Raw genomic sequence first — 26687 nt, 5'->3', positions numbered from 1 at the left:
ACTGCGTGTATTAACCAGAGCCAACCCTCCTTCCTCCACGTCCTCACTCACTCGCTCACCAGACGTTTTATGAGTGAAGTTCTGTCAGGTACTCTGCTGGACACAGGTGGGCACGTGGCTAAGAATATGGTCCCTGCTGCTGAGACTTCTGCAGTGTGGCAGCGAAGCCCAGGCACTCAGAACATTTCTGGGAGGGTCTGGGCATGAAAGCAGATTGTAACCCCAGCAACATCTCATTAGGAAAGTAAATTCTGGACAAGAAAATCAGCCTGATGTGCTTTGCCACCAAGAGGAAAAGATACTTGGATGAGAGCGGCTTCTAGTGGGAGCTGGCCCCTGCAGAACACCTGGAAGGATGCTGGAGGGAGGGAAGCGGTGAGAAGGAGGGGCTCCCCTCCGCAGAAGTGCCCTTGCTCTCCTCCCCCTGAGGACAGGCCAGGAGCCAAGAGCTGTCAACAACAAGAAGAGCCATGTGGGTTACACACAAGAAAGAAGCCCTTCCCTCTCCCTGCAGGCCCACACACAGCATCACCCGGGCCCTGGGTGGGCCTTGGGAAATGCCGCTCTGACCTTCACATTTGCCCACAGGCGTGTATATGTAAGAGGCAGACAACTCCTAGACCGTGGGTTACACATCTTGCTTCTTGGAGAACGTCCCCTGTCCAGGGTGCGGTCACTGCAGAGGGTAATCAAGCGCTTTTTCTGATGATCCGTGGGTGGCGCCTGGGAAGTGATTGGTGCTCTGGCATCCTGGATGAGCCTGCTTTTGTCACAACTACTTGACTTGTCTGCTTAACTTAGCTGTTGATGCTTTCACACAGTGAAACACACAGCCTCTGAGACTTTCCATATGTTTATTCGTTAGTCTTCCACAACAATCCTTTTCCTGGGTGGGTCTGTAGCACAGCCATGCACTTTCTAGCATCCCTTGACCCCTGACCTCCCAGACCTGCTCTCTTTTGCCCACATTACCAGTTTTCCCTTTCCCCCTACAGCCTCACCCCAACATCCTGGGCCCTATCTTTAACGCCGGTGGGTCAGATCTCAGCTTTTTCTAGCCTGGTCACTGCTTCTGGGAGGTCACCGCAGGGGTGTCAGGCCCAAGGAGGGGTCTCATTCGTCTTCTGGAGAAGCTGAGGGTCCGGGCCCTCTCTGTCCAGCCGCTATCAGAAATGTATGTGTAGGTCTCCTTGCTTGGACCTCTGTGCCAGCCTTTCCCTGCCAGGGAGGAATCAGAACAAAAGGAAGTGTAGTTAGTGATACGAGGGTGAGCTGCGCGAGGAATGGACCAAGAAACAGGAATGCCCTCTGGCTTCTGCGCCCAGCTCCTCTGGCATTTGCCTAGTGGTCCCCACCCAGCCTCCACTTCTGGGCTGTCTGGTTTGCTCAAGCCAAACCTGCATGACACAGGCCCTACATGGGCCCCTCAAACGCGTCAGCCTCTGTCAAGCACAAGCAACCTGAAGCCACTCCTGCAGAGGTTGTCTTTATATACTGCCTTAATTCTCTATCTTTGGTGGCCCATTAGTCCCCCAAGAATCAAGTCCAAGCAATTTACTCAACCTCCAGGCCCCTCGTACAGTCTACACAGCTGGGCTCACTGCCCTGTCACACCCGGCACTGTCCACCGTGGTCCCAGAGGCCCGTCTCGGACCCTCAGCACACGCCAGGCATATCCTCCCTCCGGGAAAGAGCTCCTGCCACGGCCGGTCTCCTTCCTTATGCACCTCCAGAATGTTCTTGTTCTCCCTCCCACATTCCTCGTTCCCACCATCCTCCAGGCCCAGCCCAGCCCCACACCTGCACAGGCCTCTCTGGCCATCGCACCATGACTGATCTCTCTCCTGATTTCCTGCTCCTTTACAGTGTGTCCCACGAGATACTATACATAATTTTTTTCTACTGGAAAGTATGTGAGATTTGGGGCCCAAAGTCCAGTGTTCAACGTCTGCTCTCCTATGCCCTGAGCAAAGAAAGTCAGGCCCCTGAGCCATCCCCGTGTGCTGCGTGTCTGTCGCTACCAAAAACCCCTCCAAGAGCAGGCCGGGGTTGGGCTGAAAATAAACAAAGCCAGTCACTGCCTGCAATTCTGTCTCCACGAATGTGAAACAGGGATGAGCATGATGAGGTGTGTTCCAGGCTTCCTAGGGCTGCCACGAGGACCAGATGTTTGTGAAGCTGCTTTGGAAAAGGTAAAGACTTACAGAAACACCAGTAGATATCATTGTGCCTCTGCAGTAAGCTCCTGTGTAACAAAAAAATTTAATATGGGTAATTTCAATTATTTGGGAGCAAGCCCCAGGGTCCATAACGTGGAGTAGCTTGTATTTTACTAAGACCCAAAAGCATACGGAAAGCCTGGAGTCCCAGCACCAGCGTTTGCCTCGCAGCCAGGTGTCACTGACCATCTAGCTTCAGGCTCACAGGACATCACACAAGGGCTTTCCATGGCCTTCGTCCATTTGCAATAACTTCTGCAAAGTACTGAAAAACGAAGTGAAACAAAACAAAAACCTTTGTTTCCCTGTGAAATCCCAACGGTCATCAAGTGAAAGATGATACTTTAGCAAAGGGTCAAAGTGGAGTTCTTGTTGTTTCAAAGAGCAGGGAGCAGAAAACTGATTGCTCTCCTCACACACTCATGACTGGGGAGGACCCCGTCCAAGCACTGCCGCATCCAAATATGGGCCGTGTCAGGCGTCTGGACACAACTCCCAAAGGCCAAGGTCTGCATGAGGCTCAGTGCTCAGCATACGAATGCAACCACACCCCGTGCGCTCTATCCCAGGGCCGCCCACACATCCCACCCACAGCTCCTCCATGTTCTCAGGGAATTCATGATGCTTTTCACGTCAGCCCAAAGAAACAGCATGAGGGAAGCCCATCTGACCTAGAGTTAAAAGTGGCAGATTAAAAACATGGGTTTTTTTTTTTTTTTGGTTTTTTGCTCCCTCCTGAAACCCTGCTCAAGTAACAGTAAGGGAAATTTTTAAAGGGGGCAAGGGAGATAAAGTTACAAAGACAAAAACATCACACTAGTGGATGAAATAGAACTAAAAGCCAATTTGTAGATGACAGAACACCATCGGGGGCACAACATCTGCTTAGAAGAGGGGAAGATTTGAAACCTGAGTGCCTGCAGACGAGGGGCCAAGGGGATATGATGATTTACCCCCAGGGAACCCATGGAGCTCAGGAACTGGAGGCACCGGGTACCACAGAAGCAGGGTCTAGGGGGGCTAAAAAGTGGTGGCAGTTAGATATACCTTCCAGGTCTCCTTCCCAATCCCATAAAGCCAAACACCCAGCCATCTGCCATCCCAGCAAAAGAGGGGAACTTTAAGAATAAGCTTGACAGACAGGGCTGGACTCAAGGTCATGGAGCATTGTGTACGGCAGGGATGTGGCACCGTACTGAAAATAGGGGGTTATTCGTAATGACGGAGTGACTGCATCCTGAACAGCAAGGTCTGCCACCTCCCCTGCTCTGCTCCTCGAACACAATCAGGCAGGCAATTGAATTCTTCCTTGGAGAAACCAAAGGCTTCCAAGCGAAAATGCCTAGAGACACTGACATCTAGAGGTCCCCAGCCAGATGGCCTGGTCTCGCCTCATCGCCCTGTGGTGAACTCTCCACTCGTTAAGCCCCACAGACCAGAGCTTCCAGGCAGCCTTTTGGCTCTTCACTCTTGAAAATGAACTGCTATCCTCAAACCACAAACATCTGGGAAAGGCTCCAACAGGTCAAAACAGACGGAAGACAGAAACTCAGAGGAAACAAAATGCCAGAGACGGGGAAAAAATCTTCAAAAATATTAAAAATCCTTGGTTGAATCAGATGGAAAACTTTATCCATGAAACAAGAACAGGCTGCTATAAAAAAGCAACCATCCAAGGAGAAGAAAAGAATTTTTGGAAATTAAAAGTATGATAGCCAAAACGAAACTTAAACAGAAGTTCTAGAAGATACAGTTGAGGAAATGTCCCAGAAAGTAGAACAAAGTATAATGAAAAAGAGTAAAGGTAAATGTGATATTGTGAATTACAATAAGAAATAGATATTTGATCTTCCTCCATGGGTCCTGGCTAACAGCTCCCAAATCCCAAGTCGTTTCCTGAGCATTAGAGCAACAGGGGCATGTTTTGTTATAATATTTGGTTTCTGTCCTAAGTTCCTAAAGTGGCTTCAGAGCCATAAAGGGGAAACGAGTGCCTTTTGTTACTCATAACAAGCCCCTTTCAATCACACCTAGGTTTATGTTAACGAGGTGACTTTTGGAAAGCCCCTAAGAATGGGGCCTAGTTACCAGGGTAACAAACCAGGATTAGAGCATTGGAACTGTCAGTCCCACCCAAGGACTCACCCTACCTTCCCCCACCTCCAGGGAGGGGAGAGGAGCTGGAGGTTGAATCAACTGCTAATGACCAATGATTTAATCAGCCATGCCTATGAAATGCAGCCTCCCTAAAAACTCAAAGGACGGGGTTCGGAGAGCTTCTGAGTTGGTGACCATGTAGAGTTGCTGGGAGAATGATGCACCTGGGGGAAGGCATGGGAGCTCCGGGCCCCTTCCCACATACCTTGCCCCATATATCTCCTCCATCTGGCTGTTCCTGAACTATATTCTTTCATAATAAATCCATAATCTGGTAAGCAAACTTTTCCTGAGTTCTGTGAGCTGCTCTAACAAATTAATTGAGCCTGAGAAGAGGATTATGGAAACCTCAGATCAATAGCAGGCAGGTCAGAAGCCCAGGTAACCACCTGGACTTTTGACTGGCGTCTGAAGTGGGGAGAGGAGCAGTCTCGTGGGACTGAGCCCTTAACTCGTGGGATCTAATGCTATGTCTAGGTAGATGCTGTCAGAATTGAGGTAGATTGTAGGACACCCAGCTGGTATTTGGAAATCTTGAGAACTGCTTGGTTTGGGAAACTTCCCCCACACACGTTTAGTGACCAGTAGTGCTGTGAATATAGTGTAAGTGTAGACGAGACACACAGAGGAGGGTTTGTCCTTAGAATACAGAAATTTGAGAACCAGTCCAGGAGAGCCAAAGTTGACTAAACAGGAGTTCTAGAAAAAGAGAACGGACCAAAAAAGAATGGAAGAAAACCACTAAAGAGATAATTCAAGAAAATGTTCAAGAACTGAAAAACAAGCATTTCCGGACCCAGAGTGCCCACTGAATGCCCGTGAAAATGGATAAAAATAGACCTACATGAAGGCACAGCCGCCGCCTGAAACTTGGGAATTAGGATGGCAGCAGATTTTACCAAAAGCAAAACATAAAAAGCTGGAAGCCAATGAGGGGGTTTTCAACCCAAAATGCTATACTCGTTCAAGCTGGAAACTACCTGTCACAGAGCCGTGAGGGGAATCCCTGGGTACCAGTGAAGGGCTGTGCCAGGACGGTAGGTGTGCAATGCGCCCAGACCACACTGGAGCAGAGGATGGAGGGGCCCAGGCAGTCGGGATGATGGGAAAGACAGCCTGGTGTGTCAGCAGATAGTAGAAAGAGATTTACACGTCCAGTGAGACGTCTGCTGAGCCCCATTCTCCTTTTGGGTATCAAACAGTGACAGGTACAAAGAAAATTAAGCAATGAAAAAGAAGGTATTGAGTAACTCCAGAGGAAAATGAAAAATAGTGCAAGGAGGGAAATTTAATCACAGCACAGCACACTACATGGCTCAATGAGGAATAATATTTACAGTCTTAATAAAGTAGGACTGAATATGAGTGAATAAGTATTGTGACACTTACACTGGCATGGGCTGAGAAGCACGTGCGTCTCTACTTTGGAGAGCCATGGCGGATGGTGTAAGAAAGCTAAACCCTGATCTTCTAGAGAAGGAGGCTGAATTTTCTAAGACTTAAAAAATAAGACAAAAAAGCAATGTAAGTGCATTATTGAGAAATACAGTGGCAAGTCTAGAAGAAAGATCTAGAGAGTTGAGAGAGATTATTTCTGGAAGGTGCGAGATGGGGATGGAGAGGGAGGAAGCTGGGGACTCTCATTTTTGGTTATAAGCCCTGTTGAAATATTTTATCTTTTTTAAGCTTTGACTAATATTTTAGCTTAAAGGAAATGGAATAATATGTGAAAATTTCCCTAAACTGGAAGAAAGGAGTCTCCAAATTGAAAAGCCCAAGTTCTAGGGTTTCCAGATTTAGCAAAAACAAACAAAAACAAAATAGGACACCCAGTTAAATTTGAATTTCATAAACAATGAATAATCTTTTAGTAAAAGTATGTCCTAAATATTGCAAAAATTACTTGCAGTTTATCTGAAATTCAAATTTAACGGGGGGGTCCTCTGTTTCATCTAGCAACTCCATACCCAACACACGCATCCTAAGATACATAGCTGTGATGTTGCAAAGCACCGGGGATAGAGAGAAGATGTCAACAACTTCCAGAAGGAAAAAAATGTCACCTACAAAGAAATCAGAAAAGCATCGACTTCTCGCAGAACAATTGGAAGCTTGGACAGAGTGGAGCAAAGCCTTCAGAAGTCTGAAGAAAAATGATGTCCATCCCGGCATCTTAACATCCACCCAATCATTAACGGAGTTCGAGAACTGAACTCCATTAAACATGCCTAAAGGCATTTTTAGGCACGCAAAGCTTCAAAAATGTACCTCCCCTTTACCCTTTCTCAGAAAACTACTGGAGGATTTTCCCCACCAAAAGAAGAAACAAACCAACAAAGAAGAGAACGTGTGGTGCAGGAAAACAGAGACCCAATGTGGGAGAGAAGGGAAATGAATGCCCAGGACACAAGCTGCAAGGAGGCAGAGAGACAGCAGATAAGACTGGAGTGGGAGAGTGGAAGGCTCCAGAAGGGAAGGCACCAGAGGGGAAAAAAAGGAACTAATAGAGAGCCTGATGTATTTGACCACATGGAAAATGGTGTTTGGATGGGTTTTCCAACTCTGTGGGAGAGTTTGGAAAGAATTTCAAACAAGGTACACAGAAAATTAAGCAGGTGAAGAAAATGAGGCAATTTTTAACAAAATGTTTAAAGGAGATTAAATGAACTTTACCATAATATACTGCTTGGCAATGCAGAAAATAACATTTGATAGTGATGACATAACCACCGAACGCTGATTTAACTGAAAAATTATGTTGAAGCAGAGAAAGTGCTTCAGACAAAGACGAGCGGTAATGTCCCATCACCCAGGGCAAAGTCAAAGTCCCCACAGCAGCCCACAAGGCCCCGCACAATCATGTTGCCCCACCTCAGTGCTCTGATTTTATCCCTTACGGCTCCCCCTCATCCACCTTGCCCCAGCAATAAGGGCCTCTTTGCTGTTCTGCTCCTCAGTTACACCACAAGTTCTCCCACCTCAGGGCCTTTGCACTTGCTGTTTCCTTGCTTAGAATGCCCTTCTCCACCCACCCACAGGGCTCTCTCTGCCATCCCTCAGGTCTTTGCTCAGATGCCACCTTCTCAGTAAGGTCATTCCCTTCCTCCACTCCTGTATTTAATATTGCATTTCTTCCCCCACATTCCCTCCATCATCCCCATGGATGCTCATTTTTCTCCACGTTGTTCTTAGCCATCTCTCCATGGAGCACCACCTCTATATAACGAGATGGTGACGGTGACATTTTATTTAAATGTTCGCTTATTCCCCCACTGCAGGGAAAGCTCTGTGAGGGCAGGGAATATTGTCCCCTAGCTGTATCCATCATTCGTCCACTAATGTACCCGTGCTGAGTGACCAGCACGAAGCAGGAGCTTTATAAATATTTGTTAAATGAAAAGAGAAATCAAGAAATAGCAATGTAAGCCTTTCCTGAGGAAAACAAAGGTAGACACCAGAAACAAACTGCTCAGATAAGTGAGGGTGGTGGGCTCCATGGACCTGGTAACGAGCCGGGCTGGGGCTGCTGGTCTTCCATAAAAGCCTTGGACTATTATTCAGCTTTTCAAACCGTGCGTATGTATTACTTTAATAAAAATTCAAATGATTTTTAAAATATGCTCACTGTTTCCACCCCCCCACCCAAATCACATGTCATCCCCATATCAAAAGGAAGTGATGGCTGGACTTCCTGTTCTTTCGTGTTATTAATCTGAGAAGCCTTCCTCTCCCTCTCATCCACCGCCTTTTCTCTAACCCACCACCTCCAACCCATCCCCGAGGCCTGAGGCTCTCGCCTCCCCACAGCTCTCCAGCCCATTCACCTCTTTCTATCCCCGTCACTATCACCCTAGTGCCATCTTTCACCTGGACGTTGGCAAAAGTTTTGTAATGTCCACCTGCATCCATTCAGTCCATCCAATCCATTACACTGTGGTCAGCCTGATATTTTCAAACACAAATTTGATCCTATCGCACCACTGCCACTTGCTTAAAACAGGCCCATGGCATCCCATTGCTCCTGGGCTAAAGATAAAGCTCTTAAGCCTCCAACCTCACTCCATGCTTGCCCTTTCCCTTGCCACCCCAGTCTCTTGTTCTCACCATGTTAACCCCACCACAGGGCCTTTGGACATGCTGTTCCCTCTGCTTGGAATACTGTTTCCAGAGCCTTTGTCTATTTACCTCCTGCTGATCATTCAAATACCAGCTAAAAAGTCATTCAGTCAAGTCCCCTATTTTCGGCTCTCACAACACAGGTATGTGCATATCTGTACCTTGTCACACTGGTCACAGTTGCAGTTTTACATCTGGCCTTATTGGATTAACATGTGTCTCCACCCCCACCATCAACACACACCACACACACACACACACACGCACAGGCACACGCACACACACTCAAGCTCCATTAAAGGAGGACATCATTTGTTTCACTTATCATTATACATAGTAGGAGCTCAGTAAATGTCTATTGAATAATTTGTTGAAACACTACATTTACTACCACAATAAGACCTCTGTACTGCCTGGGTGTGAATAACATTTATTCATCTGTCTCGTCACTACTCTAAAATTCTCGGGCTCGGAGACTGCATGCTTTTTTGAAAGCCCTTCCACTCACTCCTCTCTACGCTTCCAGTTCCCATCTTCACATATAATTTCTGAAAGTACGTATTGACGCAAAGTGTGCAGGAGATCATGTGTTGAAGGGGGTTTCTATCCTGGAGAGCTAGCATTACAAAATCCTTCCTTACACTTTGCTTTTTAGACACAGTCATCCCCGATGTATTGCTAGCACTTCACATATGATCTTTAAATATGTTATCTTCTTTCACGATTCAACACAGATTTAATTGGCTGAATTCCAGTGAACGTCTGATTGAAGCTAAAGATTAGCATTTTAGGCAAACCTAATGATTTTTATCTTGTCCCAACTCTATTCAGTTTAATACTTAAGCTTTGTGCTGTAGAGTTCTCTGTTTTCCCCTCATTTTTATAAAATAAGGGCAAAAAAGGCAACAAAAGTGGCCAAATTATTGCACATACATACTGAAAAGATGGGACACTGGCCAGCTCACAGAGCCACCATGAGATGGACCATTTGTCAGTTAATGCACAAAATTCCAAGTCTAGCATAAGATAGGGCACGAGGGGCTTCTAAATTGGAACATCTAATACTGAGCACCACTTGTTTACACTTCTTGTGCAATTAGGGAGCACCTAATAATCCAATATTAAATCAACCCTTTGCTTGGTAAAACAAGTTTAAATTCATCCATTTTCTTCTTTCTACTTATTCAGAATTTTATAACACACCAAATATTCATTAAAGTTCCTTCTAAAAAATAAGGCTATTGGGTTGCCTTCCTTTGCATTAACTCCCCTTCAGACACAAGCTGCAGGAGCCATGGGGAGCCCAAAATTTTTATGTCTGTAATATAACACAAGTGAACAACTAAATTGGAGAATCCCCTGCGTATATTTTTAAAACATCCCTTCCTTTGTCCCCCAAACCGGTCTCTGTCAATAACTATTGGGGGTCACTGCCCAGAGCTGGGCCGTGCCACATCAGCAGGGAAAGGCTGGCACCAGAATCTGGGCGATCCTGCCTCTTGCTGCACCCACTGTTAACCACTGACCACTCAATCTCGTCTACACTCGCTGCTCTTGTCACCGTTGTCGGAGTTAGGCTCAACAATTGTTTCCCAACCATTCTTACCATTTCCATGAGTGATGTTGAATTTGGCATTCCCGGAAACCTTCAACTTGGTAGAATTTTCGGCTCCTCTGGGGTATGTCACCAAGCCCTGTGCATTCCCCGAGAGGTGGAGTAGCGGCCTCCACAAGTGTAGGGCTGCAGCTGGGCCTGCAGACGCCACGGGAAAAGCGCCAGGGCTCTCTCAAGGCTCAGTGTTCCGCATGGTCTCTTTTGTCCAGTTTTGTTGAGCCATAACTGACATACAGCACTGTGCAAGTTTAAGGCGTAGAGCATGGTGATTTGACTTACACGTATTGTAAGTGATTACCACAATGAGTTCAGTTATCATCTCATACAGACACAAAAAGAGAAAAAAGATTCATTTTTCCTTGTGATGAGATCTCTTAGGATTTACCCTCCTAACAACTTCCAAATACCCCGTCCAGCAGTGTTCGCCGGAGTCATCACGCTGTGCGTCGCATCCCCAGCACTGATGTATCTTATAACCGCAAGTGTGGACATTTGATCTCCTGCGTCCAACCCCTGCGCCTGCCCCCCACGGGTGCTGACCACAAATCTGATCTCTTTTTCCATGAGTTCAGTATTTTTTTGTTCTTGTTTTTTTTAAATTCCTCGTATGAATAAGATCATACAGTATTTGTCTTCCTCTGTCTGATTTATTTCACTTAATGCCCTCAAGTCCATCCATGTTGTCACAAATGGCAGAATTTCCTTCTTTTTATGGCTGAAAATATTCCACCATGATCTTTAAGAGCAAGTAAATTACAATCATTGATAAAATTCAAATTAAACAAGATAGTATTTAATTCCCATCACATTAACAGTGGCCCCTCCCAACCCAATCCAGAGCTGGTAGGGTGCCATAAACACTCACTCAGAGCAGGCGGCTTCTTCTATCTGTTTGCCTCTCACTTTCTATAACCATTCATTATCACTTTTCAAGACGGAAATAATTTTTTCTGATCCTAAAACACACACATTCATTGTAAACAATTCAGGCACTGCAGAAAACTATCAAAAAGAAACTGAAAATCACACATTTCCCTTCAACCCAGAAAAAAACGCATCGCCTTTGGGGTCACCGGGAGCTGCTCTCAGCCCGTCACTCACTTGGTTACTTCTCACCTGACAAAAGGAAATAATAATTGAAGTGGGCTCACAGAGTGAGGACTGAAGGCAAGGTTTGTATACGGCACAGTGTTCAGTGACTGGAAGCTGTGGCCGTTACTATTACTGATACACTTCCAGTCTTTTCTTACGCATATTTACATATATGTCAGTGTGTACTTTTTATGTTCCTACAAGTGGCTTTTGTGTGTTGAAAAGATTATTTAGAAGACATATTGCTTTGATAAATAAATACTCAATTTGTTAAGGTTATAAATCTTCACATTGAGTTTTTCCTGAAGCTTTTGAGTTCAACTGACAAATTTTATTACTCTATTCACAAGCCGAGCTTGCCTGTTTTGTTTTCCAGAAGCCTGAACTCCTTGAGGGTCTTTGAAAGGAACAAGAAAAGAACAACTTTAAGGATCTGTGTTATGGACTCAATGTTCACGTCTCCTCAAAATTCACATTTGGAGATGGGCCTTTACAGAAGTAATTAAGCTTAAATGAGGCCATAGCGGTGGGCCTGGTCCTATGGGATTGGTGTCCTTATATAAGAGGAAGAGACACTAGAGCTCGCTGGCTTGCCCTCTGAGCAGATGGAGGAAGGGTCATGTGAGGGCACAGAGAGAAGTTCAGAGGTCAGCAGCAGGGGAAGAACAGGGACCCACTCACCACCAGATGGGAGCATCCCTGGAGACGGCCAGATTTCGGAGGGAATGGCTGTTGATGCTCAAAGGTGGCCAGACCTGAGGCACAGGGCTCCCAGCCCAGCAGCAAAGCTGCAGGGCCACTACTGGGTTCATGAACTGAGGTTTAGACCGAGTCTGAGACTGGAAGGTTGAGCAAATAAAAATACAGGATCCACAGTTAAATTTGAATGTCAGATGGTTTTGCAATATTTGGGACATTCTTATACAAAAAATTATTCACTGCTTACCTGGAATTCAAATTAGCCGAGCCTCCTGTATTGTGTCTGGCAACCTTGCCCAGCACAGGCACGACCTTCTGGAGGACATTTCAGTAACACACGTCGAAACATTTAAGGCGTACCTAATTGTTAGCACATCAATTCCACTTCTAGGAATCTAGTCACAAGAAACCATTAGACAATAGAGAAATATGTACAGGTAAGGATATTGATCAGTGTATTGCTTATAATCATGAGCAATTGAATTACTGGAACTGTGGTTAAACAATTATGGTAATTTTGTTCAAATGTATGCAGCCTTAAAATGATAATTTTTTAAACTCATATTTACTAATATGAAAAGACGTTCAGAATATATCATCAAATTTAAAAAGGTAATAATGTAACTTTAAGTTCGATTTTATTTTTAACTAAATATTTTACATGTAGCCCCCACACACATATCAAAAATATCCAGATAATTATAGCAAGACGTTGACAAGAGTTATCTCTGGATGGTGGGACTGTTGGTGAGTTTTATTTTGCCCTATAACCCTTTACGCATATATTATCTTAATTATCAGAATAAAACAAGAAAGCTATTATGATTTTGAAAAAAAAGTACTAGCAACTTTAAAAACTTTATGCAAAAGCATGATTCTTTGACAATTCTGTAATCTTAAAATCTGAAGCAATGAGTCCACGCTTGGATTCAGGAAGTCTTTATCTGAAGTCATGGACGTGTTCCTCGTCCTATTTTGGTGCTGATTTCTCTAAGCTGCGACATCTTTCTCTTGCTAAAAGACCCTGAATGCAGTCGATATTTGCTGTTTTTGTTTACTTGCTTGTTGAGCGGGAGGGGTTTTTTTTGACTACCCAACATCCATTTTATCCCTTCTTTTCATTACAGAGCACAAATTTTCCTCTGGAGAAACATCTCCACACCCCATGCTCAGTCCACATGCTTTGGGTAAAACTGACTCCAACCTTGGCTCCAAGGGTGTACACATGACCCAGATATGTCCAATCAGAACACATGATTCCCCTGACCTAATAATTTGCCCAGATAAGAGGATGAAGTGGAATTCTGACCAATGAAAATTAGATCATGTATTTTTTCAGTTGAGTAGAAGCATTCTTTTTTTAATTGGATTAGAAACTGGGAGGATATATGCCTGGAGTTACTAGCCATCTTACTGCTATCTGAAGCCAACATGGACAGCAGAAGTGCATTAAAAGAGATGAAAAACTTTTTTACCTCCTGGATCATACTGTACCTGAAGCCCAAATTTATTTTTTTTAATTTTATTATTTTCAAGTACATAGTATGGACCTTAGACTTATCATCAATTTTCCAGCAAAGGCTCCAGTTAATTTAATTGACATGAGAATGAAATTAATTGAGTCTACTAGCATTAGCTGAAAACACTACTTATAGGTATGGGTAGAATTTCAGGGGTGGAAATACCCTAAGGAGCAGGCTTGCCAGGTATCCTGTATATACAGGACGCGTCCTATATTTAATGGTTTTGTCCTTCTTCTTGTATTAGTTTCTTGGGTCACCCTAAATGTCCTGCATTCAGCTTTTTTCCAATAAATTACAAAATACAGCAGTTGGGGCTTTTTATCAAATTCATCTGGGCATCCTGTACTGTCATTTGCTAAGTTTGGTAACCCTACCAAAGAGTCATTCAACCCCTACAACCTACCATGCCTCTCCCTGCTCTATAGCATCTCTGCCAACTGAAGCCCAATGTTAGATGAAGTTATAGGACTTAATAAATTTCCCTTTTTTGATTAAGTTGGTTTGAGCCAGAATTTTAGTCTCTTGTAACCAAAAGAAGGCTAACTGGACCTAATTAGTTACAGAACCACCAACACTAACCTCTATAGCTAATTACAATAATAACTGTGTTTTTTAAATCATTTACTGTGTTTAACATACTTTAGAAACCTTGTCTCATGAATCAGCCTACTCGTCCTTTGAGATACGCATCATTTGAGTTCCACGAGGTTAAAGAATTCACCCTGAGTCACACGGCTGGCTGGATGGAAGCAGGACCCCAGACACCAGCTCCACATTCTTCCACTGCATCATACTCTCTTCTAGTCCAGACTTAGAGATCTGAACTCTGCTCCCCCCACAGAGAGAAGGCTTTTATCGGGCTTGGGGTCACTAGCGCTGGAGCTAAAATAACCACCAGGAAGCTTAACTTCCCACAAAGAGCTCGGATTTGGGGCCAAGCGCATGAAAAGTATGCAAACAGAGCCTCAGTTAAAGCGGGAGAAGGAGTCCCCTCGGTACAGCCGTTTTCTCTGGGTTCCAAGCAAGGGCCAAAATCTGAAAGCCAGTTTGTGGCTCACTTGAGTAGCGTCAAATGCCAGCCAGCACCGCGCAATCTCCAAAGCAGTGTTCAAAGCTGACTCCATCGTTGAAATTAACCGGATAACTGCAAGTTTCCCACTTCATGTGGACACTGCCTAAAGCTGTGTAAGTTGGCCATGAACTGCATATACATGCAGACCTGAGACAAAGGAACCACCAGATTTCCAATAAATCATTTCGGTTTCTCACAAAAATATAAAAATATGTAAGGGGCCAGTCCCGGGGGCCTAGTGGTTAAGTTTGCTGAGCTCCACTTCAGCAGCTCAGGTTTGGTTCCCAGGCGCAGACCTACGCCACTCATCTGTCACTGGCCATGCTGTGGCAGCAACTCACATTTGAAAAAAAGGAAGATTGGCAGTGGATATTAGCTTAAAGCGAATCTTCCTCAGCAAAAAAAAAAAAAAAAATATATATATATATATATAAAATGGTTCCTGCACATTTACCTGTGACATGACAGTTTATGTGCAATTCATCTCATGTTTATTATTTCTCACAGTAACCCCATATCCCTCTCAAGAAACTGAGGTAGAGCAGAGAGGTGACAGGCTCCTTTCAAAGTCAGGCAGCATGTCAACAGCAAACCGATAAAACAGTTTCTCACTTTCCAGAGGCGAGTGAGTGCCCTGGGCCATCACATCACGTTTTCTTTAGGCTGCACCTGAGAAGCAGCCGGTGTCAAGGAAAGCGCTGGGGCTGTCCCGGGTCTCTGCCCACAGGGCTCACGGGCAGCCTCCCAGTGGATGGCACGAGGCTACTGCTTCCCGGGGCACCGAGGCAGCAGCAGGGGCTCCTGTGGAAGCCTGGAGGAATGGAGGCTGGCTGGCCAAGTGTTCCGTTTCTTTCTGAATCAATCTACTTCTCCAACATCTCCACTTGACCATTTCCTGGCAGCCCTGAATATTTTAAGGAGGAAGTTCCAGAAATAAAAGAGAAGTTGTCCCCCTCCAAGCAGGCTGAGGGACGGCTTCTCAGGCCCTGGGGAGGGTCAAGGGGAGACCAGCGTAGCTGCAGGAGATGGAATTTGTGACACTAGGCTCCTGAGGTCGGTAGGATGATGACAACCACCCACGCCCCACCTCCACGGCGCGGCATGCCCTTGGAGTGCGCCTGTGCACTTCCCACCCCCGAGAAACTCTGGCAGAACAGTTTCCGCAGCCCCGGCGCCCGCGCCGCAGCACCCGGATGCAAAGGTCCTTTTCAAATGCACCTCTGAGCCGCAGGGCCCCCACTCAATGCGTCTATCCAGGAGCGCCTCGCAGATGTTCAGGAAGCGACTGCAACCTCTTCTACCCGCTTCCTGCAAGAGCCATCCGGCGGTGGCACCCCAAGGGCAGCGCCTTGAGAAAGGTCCCCCGCGCACGCAATAAAGGGGTGCATTCTCCGCAGAGGATTTAAAAACAGTAACGAAACTGACCAAAAGTTATTTTCACACGTGCCAGCAGTTATAAACAGTGTCAGTGATAAAATACTCCTTCCAACTAGGGTGGACCACCTGCCCCCACGACTGGCTGCGCCAGCCGCTGCTCCCACCGGGACCCCACCCTCTCGTCTCTTTCTCACTCCTTCCTCACTTCAGCCACAGGGATCACTCCAAAATGGCACCTGAGCGTGTCATGCCTCTGATTTAAAATGCTTGCTTGCTCCGAGGGCCTTCGGAACGAATCCAGCTTCTAGCAGCTTCGTGGCTCTTCACAGTCTTGAGTCCAACCTCTTTTTCCAGCCTCCCCTGCACCCTTTCTCCCATGCCATGTGTCCTAGGCTCCCAGTTCTTGAACACTTTATCCCATCTTTGGGCCCCCTTGCCTTTGTTCAAGCCATTGTTTCTATTAAGAATTTTCTTTTCAATCTTGAAGACTCCGAGTCATCTTGCAAGACTCAGCTGATGTGTCAACTCCTCTGGGAAACCTTGCCTGACTCCCTCCAGCCCTGGAAGAATTCACCACTCTTCTTCCCTTACCTGGAGCGCCTGCTACATGCCCCACTCAGTCACTTACTGCAGTCGCCCCCACCACCACTGCCATTGAGTAGTTCCCCATGTGGCCTCCAAGACTCATTCCTAATTCCAGCCTCCGTGAAAGCAGCCAGGAAAGTGGACCTTTGCTCTCTCTCTGCCTCCTGCAAGTCACCCCAAAGGGAGCTGGTCACAGATTTTGGTTCCAAGGTCCAGGAATAAAAGACACCCCCTCCGCTCGCCTGCGGTCGCAGCTGTGTGTCAGCTCAGCCTTTACTCCTGAGCCCTAAGCTGCAAGTACCTGGGTGCTGCTTGAATGCTGATAAACTTGTCCCTTGATTCCTGCATCCGTCTGTGCCTGTCACCCCCTCAGTCAGAACCTGGTAGCAAGGAGGAGGAACAGCATGGCAAGGTCTGGGCCCTCCTGTGAGCCCCGAAAGCCTGCTCCCCCCTGCCCTCTGCCACCTGCCCCTCTGCACCACCGTCAGTTGTTCACTTGGGGCTGCCGTCCGCTGTGATGGCCTTCCTCAAGAGGTCAAGGTTTGCTCACTCTCTCCAGCGCCCGGCACAGGCAGGCTTAATATAAATGTTGAAAATAAAAGAGGGTACAAGACACCATGTAAGGTGCTTCCTCCACACCCTACTGACTCCCAGCCCAGCTGCCATCCCCTGCCCCCGCTTCTTTGCTCCCAGAATCCCCATTTTGTCCAGGTTTCTAGAAGCCAAATGCTCCACAGAGGCTGGGTCCCTCCCCAGCCCTGCAGAGGCCTCCAGCTGAGTCTAAACCGACGGTGGTAATCCTACCCACCTCGGCCGAAGCCGGTCAGGATGGGCCTGCACCCCAACCGTGGCCTAAGGGAGGCTGGTGGGAGACGCTGGGGAAGGTTTCCTCATTCTTAAACAGGCTCATCCCCTCCTGCCTTCGGACACTGGTGTGAGGACTTGCTGCCCGGAACTGCTGCCGCCATCTGTGAGCATAAGGGGGCAGCGGGCGAGGCCCAGAGGGCAGAATCCTCTGAGCCTGACATCACGGCCAGCGGCAGACCCCTGTCAAAAATGGTTCAAACGCCCCGCCTCCCTTTGCAATGGGACTTCGAAGCTCCTCCCGCCCAGAGGCGGAGCCTGTTTCCCCAGGACTTGAGTCCAGTCCTCGAGGGGTGACTAGCTTTAGCCAAGAGCGCGCGGCAGAGGTGACTGCACCAGTGCCAAACCTTGGTCCCAAGTGGCTTTCACGCTCCTGCTCTTGCTCTTGGGCCCCTGCATCCGCCGTGAGAAACAGCCCAGGCCGCCTGCGAGAGGGACAGGCACGACGCACGGGAGAGCCGGCTCCTGGCCCAGGGCCAGCGAAAGCCCAGAGACGGCGGCACCCGATCGCCCAGAGCCCACGGCAGAGGCCTGGAGCGCAGGCCCGGGCACTGATCACCAGCCCAGGAGCGGTCCCTCCCCGAGACTCCATGTTATATGAGATAATAAATGTTCTCTTGTTCTTTGGGATTTTGTTTTTAAATGCCACAGTCAAATGCAGACAATAGTCCCTGATGAGGAATGAAAAGACGAGCGGGGGCCCGCCTTCAAGGATTACAGTCCAACTGGACTTAAGACATATTTTTCAACTGGGCTGTCAATCCTTTGAGGGAGGCACTGGTGCTTTGTGTGTCTGCAGAAAGGATTAGAGCCCGACCTGTGCCCAGCAACACAAGGTAACCTCCGCTAAGTAAAAATGGGCGCGCCCGTCCTCCCGGAGGAGCCTGGGGAGAGCTGGGCCGGCTTTGAGGGAGGTGCAGGATGTAGGGAGACAGGGACAGAGGGGCGGTGGAGAGGGGCGGGCTCGACCTGGGCCTGGAGCGATGGACAATCCACAGGGATTTGTTCTGCGAGGAGGTGAATGGCGAGGAGTGGAGCTCAGATGTGATGATTTAGGGTGTGAAGGACACAACAAGAAAGAATAGCATTCTCAGTGCAGGCCCAGCAAACATTTGTCCTATGAGGTCACAGGCAGAGCTGCTGGAGGCACAAGGCAGGGTCCTCCCTCCGTAGCCACCCTCAAAAGAGTTTCAAAAAGCACATCCTCTCAGAGGTCATCAGGTCAGTGCCCATGACCTCTGCAGTGACCAGGCCTGAAGAATCCATTTCCGCCTGTGTCCCTGTACCCTTCACCTTCTCTCACCTGGTGGGCTTACTGCCAGCCAGGGGGCTGGGGGGGTCACAGAGCAGGCCTTTAATAAAGGTTGAAGGGTGGGCTGAACGGATGTCACAAGCTGGAAGAAAAGCACCAGAGAACTACCTCATTCTTTCAAATTTGCCAGGGTCGGCCACGTCTCTCTCCATACCGGAGTTGCCTAAGCCTGAGAGGAATGGTCATGGGCCAGCAGGAAGACAGCCAGCTCAGTGTAGGGGCGTCCCCTTGGGGGCCTGGAGAGGAGGCAAAAGAAAGTGCTCTGTTCTCTGGTTCCAACTGCAAACATGAAGGCACTAAATAATTCCCAAACCAAACCAGCTTCAGAATCAGAGCACAGCAAAGGGGGCCAAGAAGACTTCTTTCTTTATTGAGCAAGGACTGTGTGCTAAGCATGTCTTATCCTCAATAGAAAACCCTCATGACATTCCTGTGAGATGAGGATAACAATCCCCGCATATAGGTGGGGAGCACAGGCCCCGAGAGAGGGAAACGTGCTGAGGAGTCCCAGCAGCCAGCCTGGATGGGCTGGGGCTGCAGCCTGTGATCTCTCCACGCAGCCCGTGTGGTACCTGGCTACTGCAATTTCTTCCGAGTCTGAGCTGAAGGCAAGCTTTCACAGGAGCTCATTTGAAGAGGCATCGCATCTTAGCCGAGACACTGAGTGAGTTAATACCCCGGACCCAGCCCCAGCTCTGTCATAAAGCAGCCATGCAGCCTTGAGCCAATGAAGTGGTCTCTCAGGACCGACCTCAGTGGTTTTTCATTTATAAGCGGAGAGAGTGAAGCTGGATGATGGGCCAGAACTCTTCCAGGTCCCGTGGCTGGGAGGCTTTCCCTCTCCTCCATAGAGACTGGCCCAGACTGAACCAGAACCTCCTGTCCCAGTGAACAGTTTCTAGGAAGGAGGCTCTGGCTGGCTCAGGCTCTGCCCTCCTCCGATCCACGGCATCAGGAACAAGTCGGATGGCACCAGCTTGGCAACTGGAGGCACAGCCTGGTGGGTGATGGCGCAGTTAAGGGGGCAGCTGGGAAGGACCCTTGGACCCTCTGACCACCACTCTATCTGATGACATCCAGCCAGAGAACAGAGAACTGAAGACTCACCAAGCTGGCCATCTGGGCCCTGGGACCTGGCACCCTGCTTCCTTTGCTTGCGGAGAGGAGAGCTCTTTAAACCCAGCCCCCCCCCCCCCAAACACCCTCTCACCGGGCTGAAAAGCCACACAGGATTGTTGTATAACAGGAGTAGGGCAGAGTGGGGCCGACCTTGCTAGCCGAGAAGGCGCCTTTCCTGAGAGTCAGTCCTGGCGGATCAAAAGTCATGGAGGACATTGATTGACCCTCCACAACAAGCCACCAAATCAGTGAACAACACACGATGAGCAGGTCCTGGGAGGGAGAAAGAATGATACTGCCGCAGGAATCTGCTAGGTGCTGGCTTCGTCTCGGCCACAAGGCTAGTGACCAGGTCTGGTAAGGGGAATTCGGGGAATCAGCATTTGTCCTCTTCCCTCCACTGGCAGCTCTGCAGCCTGCACTGCCCAGGAGGCAAACCCCGCCTCCCCCCGCGCCTCCTCCCCGCATCGCTGGGCAGAGCTGCGGGATCCTGACATAGAGAGCTGCAGTCCCCGGGAGCCTCTCCAGGACGCGGCCTGTGCAAGGGAAAAGGTCTGAATGGGGAGGGAGTCAGAGCCAAAGCTTGGCTGCTAGGGGAGGATGGTGGAGGGTGCACACGGGCACCTGGTTGTGTTCTTCTGTCCCTGCTCCACCTCGTTAAGCTCAAATCCATGCCAGATGTCCAGAGTGGGGCCTGACCACTGCAAGGGCTCCAGCTCTCAGGGCAGCCTCACAGGAGGACTCAGGTGGGCTTTAAGGCTCTTGGGGTGCCGGGGGGGGGGCAGGGAAGGGATGGAGGCTTTGGTGGTGAGTGTGAGAATTCAGGACGGGAGGTAACAGCTGGGGGGACGGGATGCAGCGCTGGGGCAGCTGCTGTGGGATGGGGCTCTCCTTGCTCCTGCCATGCACTGTGTTTTCTGGGGAGTCAGCAGTGAAGGCGAGATCTGGGGCTGAGGGTCAGAAGGCTGTGGGTGACGTGCGCTGTCCAGGCCCCGGGCCTCTGTCCCTCAGTGCGTTACTTAACTGGGAAAGGGGATGGAGCCTGGGAGAAAACCTTGACTGCACATTTCACAAGGAGGCTCCCTGAGGAGGGAGAGTGACTGCAGGGGAAGAGATGAGGTGAGAATGAAGAGAAGGAGCCTCTCAAGCGTCTACACTAGGCTAAGACAGGTCCATCCTGGAGGACTTCCAGGGGAGGGGAAGGGAGAGGAGGCTGCCCTTCCCCAAAGGGCCTGGCAGGACTGGCCTGGGCTGGGCAGAGAATGGCTGCTGCCACTGACGGATGGAAAAGCTGTGCAACCTTGGGGAACTCGGTCAGCCTCTCTGGGCCAAGGGCGCTCATCATAATGCCTGCTCTACTCACCTTAGTGGATTGTTATGATGTTCAGTTGTGAAAGAGATTTGTAAAATGTGAAGCACACTTCAACGAAAAGGTATAAAATTATTACCACCAGGATTTCTTAGAATCTGGCTGCACACTAAAATCTCTTGAGAAGCTTTTTAAAAAATGCTGCACCTCGGGGCTGGCCCCGTGGCCGAGTGGTTAAGTTCGCGCGCTCTGCTGCAGGCGGCCCAGTGTTTCGTTAGTTCGAATCCTGGGCGCGGACATGGCACTGCTCATCAGAGCACGCTGAGGCAGCGTCCCACATGCCACAACTAGAAGAACCCACAACGAAGAATACACAACTATGTACCGGGGGGCTTTGGAGAGAAAAAGGAAAAAATAAAATCTTTAAAAAAAAAAAAAAAAATGTTGCACCTGGCCTCAACCCTAGATCAAGTCTTCCAATGGAGCGGGGAGACGGGAGGGGCAGAGACGGCGGAGGAGGCAGGAAGAGGTACGTTTTCAAAAGCGTCTCAGGTGATTCTGATGCCCTGGAGGTGGAGACCCAGGACCTAAGACTCCCCAAACTTGCTGAAGATAATCACCTGTAGCGCTTGTCTTTAAAAAAGCAGATTCGGGGGAGGCGTCCTCCTCGGAGAATGCGCGCAGACAGGTGCTTCGGGGACGGGCTGTGCTAGACAGCCACAGCCAATCCCATTCCCACTCCACTGGGGTGACAGTCCAATCATAAAATGACAAACCTCCCAGCCAAAGAGCCTGAGAACCTTAACATAAAAAGGAAACCATGACGCGTTATCTAAACTAACAGCACAGGTGACCAGGGTGTTATTGATTCGTCAGTGGATTGCCCAGGCTGTCTTGTTTCACACTCTCTCTGCTGACTGTTCCACTTGTAAGATTATCTAAACACACACACGCATACACATACTCACACAGAGACCCAAGCTCATCACGCAAATAGAGGGATGAAGAGATTAAAGGAGCCGGTGAACTCCATCAGGCAACTGCGTTGCTTGGGAACATGGATGGCCAGTGCGGAATTGAACGATGCAGACAATGTTGGGACCGAAAGGCACCCTCGGGATTGCTGGATTTCGTTCTTCATCTCGCAGGGAGAGTGTCCACACAGCAGGGAAGAGCAAGGGCTCCGAAGCCAGATGGCCTGGGCTGAAATCCCACCCACCTCCTCCCGGCTGTGCCACCATGGGCAAGCCCCTCGTGTGGAACGGAACTACTGACAGGGCTGCTAAGAAGAGTAAACGCGTTAGCACATGCAAAGCTCTTAGAAAAGTGCCTGGCACACAGTACGCTAGAAAAGTGGTTGCTGTTGCTTCGGTCATTTTATTTTAGATGAGGAAGCTGACGTCTAGAAAATTATTCATTCATACTTCTTGATTCTTATAGGAATCCAACTAAGAAAATAGTCATAAACGTGAACAGATATCTGTACTGAAAACGTTCACCGCAGTATCTTTTAGAAGAACGAAAAGCTAGAACAACCTATATGCCCAACGAGAGGGGATAGGTCACCAAAATAATAGTGCATTATATGGTGGTTATGTAATAACTGCATGAGACAAACAGAGATACAGCATGACGTTTTTAACATTAAATACAGGGTGATCTCTGCAGAGATACAGAGACAAGCAGAGACAGAGTGGTCTGGAAGGAAAACACGACAAAATGCCAACAATTCATGAATGTCTCTAGTTATGGGATGATAGGGGCTTTTATTTTCTTCCTTAAACTTTTCCGAACTATACTAATTTTCCATAATGAGCAGAGATTACTTTTAAAGTCAGAAAATATAATGCTTCTTTTAAGCAATTTGCTCGAGGTCAAAGAGCACATTGGGGGCCCACACAGTGGTCCTGCCACTTCCCCAGGCTGCACTAGCAGGGGGCAGGGAAGCGACATGGAGCAGGAGGCAAAGGAACAAACAGCAAAAAGCACTGAGGCCTGGTGGAGCCTGCAGGCTGGGCCTGGCTCAGTGAGGACCCTGGTCTGTCTGGACGTGCAGCTCCAGCTCCCAGGGCTGAGCTGGAAGGACAGAGCTACACGCTTTCTAGCCAGCCAAGAGCTTCTGTCCAGAGCCACTGTGTGGCACCATGGGGCCACCCCAGCACACAGTCCAGCACCTGCCCTTGGGGTCACTGCCCTCTCCCAGAAATGGAAAGAGCCAGCCTCGGCTTTCTCCACGGATATCAAAGACTTGTACCAACTTTGCTTTCCTTTGTTCCTTTTACAGGCTCCGTCTGCAAGTGGGGAGCCTGAGACCCAGAGAATCCTGCTTAGCACCCGCTCCGGGCTGCATTCCCCTGCTTCTCCTTAATATAGAAGCGCTTTCCATGCCCAACATTTTTCCAATCATAATGCCAAGGTGCTTAACACAGCCAAGACCCAGGGATGTTTATTTTGCAACTTTGAAATAAAAAAGAACTAGAATCACTTAATAACCAAGATAGAGCTCATCTAAGAAAAATAGGAAGGGATGGAAGGAGGGAGGGGGGGAGGAGAAAAGCAGAGGGAAGCGATTTATCACACTTGGCATTATATAAAAATGATTACGTCTCTCTTAAAACTTTGCTATAACATGTCATTATATTTTTAAGTGTTAAGTGCTAATCTTTGCCTGTAAACTAAGAAGGTGGAGTAGATGATGTTTAAAATTCAATGATTCTATATAAAGTTGAAGTTTTAGTAAATCCAACTCTCTTTTTAAAAGATTGTTCCGGTGCAAAAGCCAAGTAATAAAGTTTGCCAAGTTATCAAGGGACCAGCTGTACATTTAACGAACAAGCCTGAGCATCCGTAGAATTGCTAAGAAAAACCTCAGAAACTGTCTGATCCAGGCACCTCACTCTACAGATGAAGACACTGGCCCCGAGAATAACGCTAACAGCTAACATCTGCTGGGTGCTGGGCAGGTGACTTGCACAGGGTCACACAGCAGGTCAACGACAGAGCCAGAATCGGATGCGATTCCCACCTGCCCCTCAGTCAACTTGTTCTGACTCTTGGTGGGTCTAGAGATGAAAGAAACAACCGGATATCAGACACTCCCCGCAGCCCGCGACGTCCGGAAAAGAAGCAGGTACAAAGGCACGAGAGGTCAGGGGCCACCCACAGCCTTCCCCTTTTCCATCTGAGCCCAGAAGGGAAACCATGGCAGAATTCAGTCCTGGGACAGCTGTGGAGGAGCGGGCAAGAGCGTCCAGCCTCTCCTGGGATGAGCAGAGAAGAGTCAAAGGCACAAGCCTTCACGGCACAAAGCACAGCCAGCAGAAGAGCTCCCGGAGGGACCAGCGCCTGAAGTTCCTCGGGAGAGAGAAAGGGTGCGTTGCACTTGGAAACAGGGTTTAGAAAAATGGGAAAGAAGACTGAAACCTGGTTACTTAGAGACCACTGCTAGTATTTCTTGGTGTCTTGCTCAGATTGTGAATTTTATAAGTATGATAATTAGTAAAAGTATACTTGAATGTTTTCATTAAAAGGTCCAGTTCAGGGGCTGGCCAGTGGCACAGTGGTTAAGTTCGTGCACTCTGCTTCGGTGGCCCCTGGTTCACAGGTTCAGATCCCGGGTGTGGACCTCACACAGCTCATTGAGCCACACTTAAACAGAGGAAGACTGGCACAGATATTAGCTCAGCGACAATCTTCCTCAAGCAAAAAGAGGAAGAATTGGCAATGGATATTAGCTCAGGGCCAATCTTCCTCACCAAAAAAAAAAGGTTCAATTGAGTTAGAAAAGTACTTGTGAATAGAAACTCACATGATAATCATTGATTTGGTTAACAACATGCATAGGAATTGCACTGTTACACCACAGACAACACCCTAAGTCAGTCATCTCTCTGGAGAACCATATCCGAAGTGTGGACGTTTGCTGGCAAAGTAGAATCTCGTCTAAATCTAACAAATTAGACCAGCTCCTGCAGTGATTTTTCTCAAAGACTTCTATTTCAGAAGGCTGTGAAAGTCAATGGAGAGAGGACATCTTCTTTCACGTTATTCAGGACCTTAAACTACTGATTCTAGATGACTCCACACCACTCAAGAGGAGTGCAGAGAACTTAAGAGGGTTGATAAGAAGCCACAAAACGGTCCATCTGAGGAACCTTTAAGGGCTGAGGTTCCACGGACTCAAACCCATTACAGGCAGCACAGCTCTCTTTGAGTCTCTCAAGTGTACTCCTCGGATTACAGTGTCTGTGAGATGGGAATGGAAGTTACCCCCCAAAAGGGGGTGGAGACTCTGTGGTAAAAATAACTTGAACAACATGGAGTTAAAGAAGTGAATAGGTTTATTTGCTGCAGGACTTCTCAGAGCCTTTAATCTTGTGTGCATATGCTGTGCATCTCCAAGAGGCAGTGTTTCTGAAATGTGGGCCCTGGGGATTTTTTTCCATGAGAATGTCGTGTGGGACCAGTGCTCTGCAGACCACCTTTGCGGCAGTCCGGCATGAGGAGTTATTTCAGGGAATATGGTCAGTGGAGTATCCATTTCAGTAAAGGAGAAAACAGAGGGAGGGAAGTTTAAAGCGCAGCAGGAGTGTGGGACTGAGACAGCAGGAAAACATCCGGACAGCAAAGGTCGGGAGGCTCAAACGCAACTAGCTTGAAGGAGTCCAGGTTACGGATGCTCTTTCTCTGGGGATGTTCCAGGACAGGTCTGGGGTCACCGGGACCTTGTTCTAACTCGGAGTAGAGTAATGGATTCCGTGACTTTTGGAAGTCTCCTCCTGCTCCATAATTCCACGTCATTTTGTCTCATTCTCTACTTACACATCATTAAGTGATGTCAGGTTCAGCTGACTTCCTTGCAAATTAAATACATTCCTGAAACGTACGGAAAGAAACACAGCATCTGTAAATCGAGTCATATTTTCCACTGGCTTGTGTTATAATTCCAAAGAACGCCAACCCCAAACATCACGAAAGGCACGTTCACGAGCCTGCTCGGCACTCGAGGAAGGCTCCTCCCGGATCCTTGCGCATCTCCTCCCAGCTCGTTCTCCCACCCAAGGCCAGCCCTGAAACCAGGCAAGTGAATATGGGCCATGTGACCTGTCCGCACTGGTTACTCTCAGTTAACTCCTAAGTGTGCTGGACGTTCTCGCTGCTCCCGGGAATTGTGAATGGATAAGCTGCCACATTGCCTGTGTTCTTTTTAAAGGAGTTTATCAGGATCTCTGGTATTCTCATCTGCTGGCTTTTTAGCCTAGAAGCTAAAGTCTCACAGGGTTTATGAAGCCCCTTTACATGAGTCACCTCCGTTGTGGCCACGTCTCTGATGACTGAAGAGCTAAAGCACGGTCAGTGTCCAGTCAGGAAATCTAAATCGACTAAGTGAGAGAAACTATTACATGCATGTTTCCCTGAAGACGATTTATGAGAGCTTTGTGTGGGTTCACTGGTCCCTAATGGCTGGGCAGTTTTCAGAGGCTTGCCTGTGCCTTGGTGCCCCACTGAAGCGGGCAACGAAGAAAGAGACATGGAAATAATAACCCACTTTTATCGCATGCTTACTACAAGCCAGGCCCTGTGATGCACCGGGTTGGCATTATCTCATTTAATCACCAGCCACCATGA

At 48.1% G+C, this 26687-nt stretch overlaps 1 protein-coding gene across 12 annotated transcripts in view; it reads right to left on the bottom strand.

Moving 5' to 3' along the window:
• Window positions 1-837: 837 nt before the first annotated feature.
• KCNA6 (potassium voltage-gated channel subfamily A member 6) overlaps window positions 838-26687 on the bottom strand; it is a 40002-nt gene continuing 14152 nt past the window's right edge. For 3 of the 12 annotated variants that reach the window (XM_005610813.3, XM_070269162.1, XM_070269164.1), the window contains one exon: window positions 838-1218. The gene's annotated coding sequence lies outside the window, so the exon portion shown is untranslated. Of the gene's footprint in view, window positions 1219-5765; window positions 5875-10098; window positions 10844-10972; window positions 11064-11880; window positions 12039-12145; window positions 12294-25381; window positions 25935-26687 lie in introns of those variants that run through there. The other 9 variants (XM_070269163.1, XM_070269166.1, XM_070269165.1 and 6 more) reach the window with 6 other exon arrangements.

This window comes from Equus caballus, chromosome 6 (assembly GCF_041296265.1).
Source record: "Equus caballus isolate H_3958 breed thoroughbred chromosome 6, TB-T2T, whole genome shotgun sequence".
Classification (NCBI taxonomy): domain Eukaryota; kingdom Metazoa; phylum Chordata; class Mammalia; order Perissodactyla; family Equidae; genus Equus; species Equus caballus.
This window is presented reverse-complemented; position numbering and strand designations above follow the sequence as displayed.